The sequence below is a fragment of the Palaemon carinicauda genome, chromosome 34 (assembly GCF_036898095.1).
Source record: "Palaemon carinicauda isolate YSFRI2023 chromosome 34, ASM3689809v2, whole genome shotgun sequence".
NCBI lineage: Eukaryota > Metazoa > Arthropoda > Malacostraca > Decapoda > Palaemonidae > Palaemon > Palaemon carinicauda.
Window position 1 is genome coordinate 17,505,421 of NC_090758.1, and position 7,500 is coordinate 17,512,920.

The following is a 7,500-nucleotide window of genomic DNA, read 5'->3' on the forward strand; positions in this document are numbered from 1 at the left end:
AAAAAATGCAAAACAAATAAAAAGGGGCACTCGTGGAAAAATGGCCATTCTAATATACGGCATTTCAGAAAAAAAAAATTTCAGCCACGTGCTAGGCAAACCATCAAGGCATATTTTCCGACAAATAAACATATAAATGAAATATTACTCTGTGATAGTTCCTTAGTACGTAGTAATTTTGAAAGAAATGGGAAAAAACGAAAAAATGGCAATCACAGGAAAATCGAACACATACTTATATATACGCCATATCTGGCTAAAAAAAAAATAGGCATGGGTAGCCAGATCATCTAGAAACACTTTCCAACACTATAAAAATATAAGTTTTGCGACACTACTTGCCAATTCCTTACAGTAACATGACTAAGCAAAAAAATGCAAAACAAATAAAAAGGGGCACTCGCGGAAAAATGCCTAACATTCTAATATACGGCATCTCAGATAAAAAAAAAAGACATGCACGTGTTAGCCCAACCATCAAGGCACACTTTCTAACACATAAACATGAAAAAAAAATCAATAATATACGGCAATTCCTTACTACGTAGTAAATTTTTACAAATATTGAAAAAAAACAGAAATTGGCAACCGCAGTTAAATACCCAATATACCAATAACTACGTCGTATCTGACAAAAACAAAATCACGCATGGGTAGCCAGATCATCTAGACACACTTTCCAACATTAAAAAAGCAAAAGTTTTACGACACTATTTCGCAATATCTTACGGAAAAATGACTTGGCAAAAAAATTAAAAAAAAATTAAAAGGGACACTCGCGGTAAAATGCCCGACATTCTAATATACGACATCTCAGATAAAAAAAAAGACATGCACGTGCTAGCCCAACCATCAAGGCACACTTTCTAACACATAAACATGAAAAAAAAATGAATAATATACGGCAATTCCTTACTACGTAGTAATTTTTACAAATATTGAAAAAAAAACAGAAATTGGTAACCGCAGTTAAATACCCAATATACCAATAACTACGTCGTATCTGACAAAAACAAAGTCATGCATGGGTAGCCAGATCATCTAGACACACTTTCCAACACTAAACAAGCAAAAGTTTTACGACACTATTTGGCAATATCTTACGGAAAAATGACTTGGCAAAAAAATGAAAAAAAATGAAAAAGGGGCACTCGCGGTAAAATGGTCCTCGTGGTGATGAACGACATTTTAACTAAAAAAAAAAACATGCACATGGTAGCCAAACAATCCACCAAGACTTTCCACAACTGATAACCTATACAAGTTGCACCATTCTACGACAATTTCATAATACGTAATAACTTTGATAATTATGCAAACTACCTCAGAAGGGTAAACTCGGACGCGAACGACCCCGACGCGTCTCAGAAATCGGGGAAGGAGTACAGCTACAGCAATGCACATCTGGACACTACTAGAGCGTGTAGGGGAGACACCTCCTGCAGGTCGATCACCCACAAATTCAGTCACAGGGGTGAGTCACGTGAGAAAAACCTGTTTTTTTTTGACGCTCGGGGTCGCAAACGACCCACCGTACCTATCCAGGGTTAAGCACTGAATCACCAATACTGTGACGTCACGCTCCCCTGTCTCACACACGTGGGTAAACAAAACAAAGGACCGTTGCCTTAGTTAGCTACCTATAGAGGTAACGTAAACAATAGGAGACGCTGTGTTCTTTATCATTTTATTCATTCATTCATTCCGTCACTAATAATGCCAAGTAACTGCGCAGTATTTGGCTGTTATAATAGACATGATAAAACTAAAAGCTCAAACATAAAATACCATTGCTTTCCAAAAGAAAAACCATACATAGACCAGTGGATACATGCATGCTGCCGTGCAGACAGAATTAACGTTGTTTATGCTACTGTTTGTTCGATTCATTTTAAACCAGGCGATTACAAAGATGACATGAAGTCCAGGTTACTAGGTATTGAAAGTCCTAGAAATCATCGGCTGCTTAAAGAGGATGCTGTACCTAGTCTTTATATACCAAGTGGTAAGTACACTATTTAACTGTTTAACGGGTAAAGCACACATACACGCGCGCACACACACAATATATATATATATATATATATATATATATATATATATATATATATATATATATATATATATATATATATATATATATATATATACAGTATATATATATATATATATATATATATATGTGTGTGTGTGTGTGTGTGTGTGAGGGGTTCTACAAATCTCCGTATGTGGAAACACCTTAACATTGACCCTCTTGAAAATAGGATCTCTTTCAAAAATCCTAAGGCAGAAAGAGAAGATTTTGTTTTCTCAGATGTTCCACATTTAATTAAATTAGTTAGAAATAATTTTATTGACTCGGGTTTTTTCTCAAGACTGGAGAGTGTATTTCAGATGATGGTATACGGGAAATGCTTAATAAAACTAAAACAGAATATGGGCTTGCATATAAGATTAATGAAATGCTTTTAACTGTAACAGGTCAACAAAGACAGCGCGTTGAATTAGCAGTTCAATTACTGTCTAGATCATGTGCCAACTCATTAAAATATTCATAGTCCTGGAGCCAAGGGGTGTTTGCATCCATTTTATGTCCACAAAATTACCCACCTGATTTTGATAGTGGACCACCTTGGACACATTTTTAGCGAGGGTGTTTGTTCTGAAACCCGGCAGTAATGGAGATATTCACTAGTTTGTTAGAAATGCTCTGATGCAAAATCGTTCCAAAAGTTAGGGGTACGGGAAATTAAAATTAACACACCATTGCACACAATTAACCTATGGTTTTGTGTTGGTGCTTAAGTTGAAGCTAGTTCAGTTATCTACAACATGAAAACAAGTTCAAGGTCATCAGATGAAAGTCAAGGTCACCAGAGGTCAAAGTGTGACGTAATTTTACTTATGCTTGAAATTAAGACTTTCTTTCATTTGAAGCCCAACAAAAAAACTCATGATGATATAACTGTTTATTTGAATGCACATCTGAATACCATACAATATTAGGTAATTTTAGAAAATGAATTGAAGTCTCTAACACAAATAGTAGTCCTTTGAGGTTGAGTTGAAAATAGCAAAAATCGGCAACTTTTGCCAATTACATACATGCAAAAGACAGACATACGGTAATGCACAGGAACATCATTTAACTTAACAGATATGATAAGAAGGGTACAAAAATCATTTACCATCAACCTTTACACCAACATTTTAGAAGAATATCAGTTGCATGCATGAAACCTATTTACTAGTGAAACGATTCTTTGATACCGGATTTCTACAGCCTGTGTTGTTTGACTGGCAGCTGCAGTAGGGGCAACATGTAATTTGATTTTGTCTGCAAGGACAGCGCTGGGTAGCACAGACAGAACATTTGCATGGGAGTGGAAAATCATTTGGAAGCAATAACTGCATTCTCTCGGGCAGCAGAGCACAGTAATCCTGATAGAAGCCAAACTCGCACGGGTTTAGTTCTGCATTGTCAAGGCAGTGTAACTGCAAGTATGTCCCATAGAATGCTCGAAATATGTGTCCTTTAACTGAGCGACTAGTTGGAGGAAGGTCTAATATGGACTTCTTGCTGTGATGGTAGAGATGATGCCTCAGCTGGTCCATTGATTTACATGGTGTTCCAGATTTGAAGACGTTCACAAGATACTATTCAACTGCCGCAAAGTCAATATTGGTTGGATTCTTCCCAAATTCACAGAGATATTGAGCAGGCTTTGCTTTCAAACCAGAAGATTTAGTTCCAAATTTGCTTGATGAATCACAACCAGTAAGGTGATGGAGTGGTAGTATGACTTTGCAGATCTCAGGGTCCATCTTCTCTGCCAAGGTATGCAGTGGTATGTGTCTGGTTGCATTTCCCACACCTGCTCTTATCCACAGTTCCTTGAGGCCATAACCTCTCAAGAGATTCCAGTAATGAAGTCCAAGTACCAGGACATCTGTGTCATTTGACAATAAGATGATTCTTGAAGCTCCACCCTTGACAGCATGTAGGGCATGTGGGATCATTCTCACGTCGGCCTCTTCAATTCTGTGATTTAGTTCAGGCAGTTGGATGCTGATATCATTAAAAACACCTCTGCATGGTTTGGTTTCACTAAGTCCAAATGCACTCACCACTATGTCTGCTGTTTGCATTGGGTTCTCCAAAATGTGCTCCCGAATTAGCCCTTGGAGCTTTGCTTTGTTCATAGATGAAGCCCAGAATGATTCCATGGTGACTGGTAATGGTGTTCCAGGTGACATATCATTCAGGTCAATTGGACTATTTTTACATCTCCTTGCTCGTTCACTGTCTTTAACTGAGCCCTCAATATATGTGTCAAACACAAAGTCGATACGATTTGCATTGTTGCAAAGGCCATGCACATAACCCAGAAAATTTGTGCAGAGATCACCAAAGGTATTGATATTAACCGTTCGCATTCGACGCAAGTAACCCATGACATCCACAATTGCAGCAGTATTCGCAGGTGTCCATGCTGGTGGCTGCAGGTAGTCCTTTGCATCAAGCAACTTCTCCAATTCATGGCAGAGGTCACTTTTGTTTGGTTTGACCATTAGCCCTTCTGAATCGAAGAGATAGTTTGTGTCGATCAGGTCATAAGTAAGCAGGTCTTGTAAGTCATACCCTCGCACTCTGGCAATGTCAAAGATCTTCTGAGTTTCCGCCAACTGCTTCTGGTTCTCTTTGGCTTTTGTTTGGCGAGTGTGCTTTGCTGCTGTGTTGCTTTTAAATGTTTTCAGATTTCGGCGGTGGATGGTGTCAGAGATTGAACGTTGTCTTGTCACAAATCGCTCAGTCCGAGAGGTCTCATAGAGTGTCTTGCATGTAGCATCGAACTGCAGAAGATCATTACGGATTTCCTGTGGCATTAATTCCTGTGATATGATATTGTGTAGGGTCTGTACATCATCCTTACTCTTCTGTGCAGAAGATCTCACAGGATTATCATGTTCTTTGACATACCTAATTATTTCATCAACCAAGGCTTCAGAACTTCGAGTTGCTGGGAGATTGAACTCATGATTCACCAGAAGTTCTCTGCTGGGTGTGACAACACCACTGATCTTGTACTGCAGGTTGACCACTGCCAACATCTCATGGTGGATAATTTCCCATTGAGCAACAAACTGCTTCCTCTTTGTACTCCCTATGATACCACCAGCACTCTTCTGAGAGCGATTGATTGTCTGCTCAAGACACATGTCTGCTCCACAGAAGTGAATTGACCTCCTGTCCGCTTCACAACAAACTTTCCAGCTTTGAAGTTTTCAAACACATTTGAGGCATCTTGTGGTAACTTCCTCATATACTCCAGATAAACTGAAGCCCATCGCAGGTAGTTTATCCTATCACATCCAGCAAACAGGGGGAGGGTGGCTTGAAGACTCTGGAGATGGAGATCCCAGTTTCCCTCACGGTCGGCCCTGACAAGGTTTCTCAGGATGGATACCATTTTCACAAACTGATCCCAAAAGGCAAACGTCTCGGATACCTCACATCTGTCTGACCTAAAGGCATTGAAGTCATCAATCAATTTTGATGAAATTGAAATGAATGCCTCTAAGTGTGCCCTGCTTTCTTCCTGTTTTTTCTCTGACACAGAGGACTTCATCAACAGTATCAACGAAAGCTCGTTCATGTATGGTTCAACACCATTGATTCTGAAGAATTCGGCCCACTGTAACCTCTCAAGGCACTCACTGAGCAACATCAATCCTTTTAGTGACCTCGTATAGTGCGTACCATCAAGCAATAACCTAACAACATTTCTACCAAAAGCTTTTGACTCAGCCAAGATGGTTTCAGCACCACTTCCATCAATATATTTGCCAATAGCTACCATGACAACCTTGATTAGGTGAAACGATCCCAAACAAAGAACCAAGTTGCTGAATTCATCTGGGTTGTGCATGATGATCTCTCTGGCAATGTGGTATACCCCCTCATCACAAGTTATGGGCAAATGAGGCTGATCTAACTGACTGAGGATATCTTGAAAGTTCTTGAGGGCAGTGTACACAGTAGCGTACTCTGTGACAGGATATGGAAGAACAGGAAGAAACCTTATTATCTTTTGAGGAACATTTTCATGAGTAACAAGGGAATTAAAGGCACTCCATGAGGGCATCTGCTGTTCTTGGCTTGTTTCTCTGATGCCTTCCTTCATATCTGACATGTTCATTCTGCCTAGTATCTATGCAGCATCCTTCATCATTGTAACATTTCTTCGGCATTCATCTGCTTCATACAGATCTTCCGGAACCTCATACACAGTTGGAAGACTGGGTTTCTTGGCAGGTTTTATGTAGTTTCTCAAAACCTGACAACTTAGTTCCTGTTTGAATTGTCTTTCTCTGTGTGTTACCTGAGTTTGGGACATATTTGGTTTACTATTCCCTAATGTACCAGCTGGTTTGTCCTGCATTAGGATAGACACAGTGTCATGACTTCCACCAATTCCAGACAAAGTGTTTTCCTCATGATCAAAGTTGTCAAATGCGCCAATAGTAAATCTACTTCGATCAAACTGACTGGGAAGAGGGACCTGACCCTGATTTGATTCAGTGATATATGAAGCCATATCACAATGATAGCGAAGAACCTCAACATAACTGGTTGCAAGTCCAAACCGATTGAAACTTGAGATGAGAGTTTTTGACCTGCAAGCATTGTATATTGCTTCTGAGTTCAGCATGTGCAGAGGAGTGCGCTTTCTACCATTGTTCACTATGTAAAACATGACCTGATAAACAGAGAGTATATGGTTTACATTTTTGCCTTGGTATTGTAATTCAACGATACTAGCTAAGATATTTTTGCTAAAAATGCTTTTTTGATAAATTAAATATTAAAATTACAAATTGTTACAAAATTATAGTAATCAAATTCTAACAAACTAGTAAATATCTCCATTACTACCGGGTTTCAGAACAAACACCCCAACTAAAATTGTGTCCAATGAGGTCCACTATCAAAACCAGGTAGGTAAGGGATGCAATTGAGAAATTTTGCCAATTTTTGCTATTTTCAACTCAACCTCAAAGGACTACTATTGGTGTTAGAGACTTCAATTCTTTTTCTAAAATTACCTAATATTGTATGGTATTCAGATGTGCATTCAAATAAACAGTTATATCATCATGAGTTTTTTTGTTGGCCTTCAAATGAAAGAAAGTCTTAATTTCAAGCATAAGTAAAATTACGTCACACTTTGACCTCTGGTGACCTTGAATTTCATCTGATGACCTTGAACTTGTTTTCATGTTTTAGATAACTAAACTAGCTTCAATTTAAGCACCAACACAAAACCATAGGTTAATTGTGTGCAATGTTGTGTTAATTTTAATTTCCCGTACCCCTAACTTTTGGAACGATTTTGCATAAGAGCATTTCTAACAAACTAGTGAATATCTCCATTACTGCCGGGTTTCAGAACAATCACCCTCGCTAAAAATGTGTCCAAGGTGGTCCACTATCAAAAT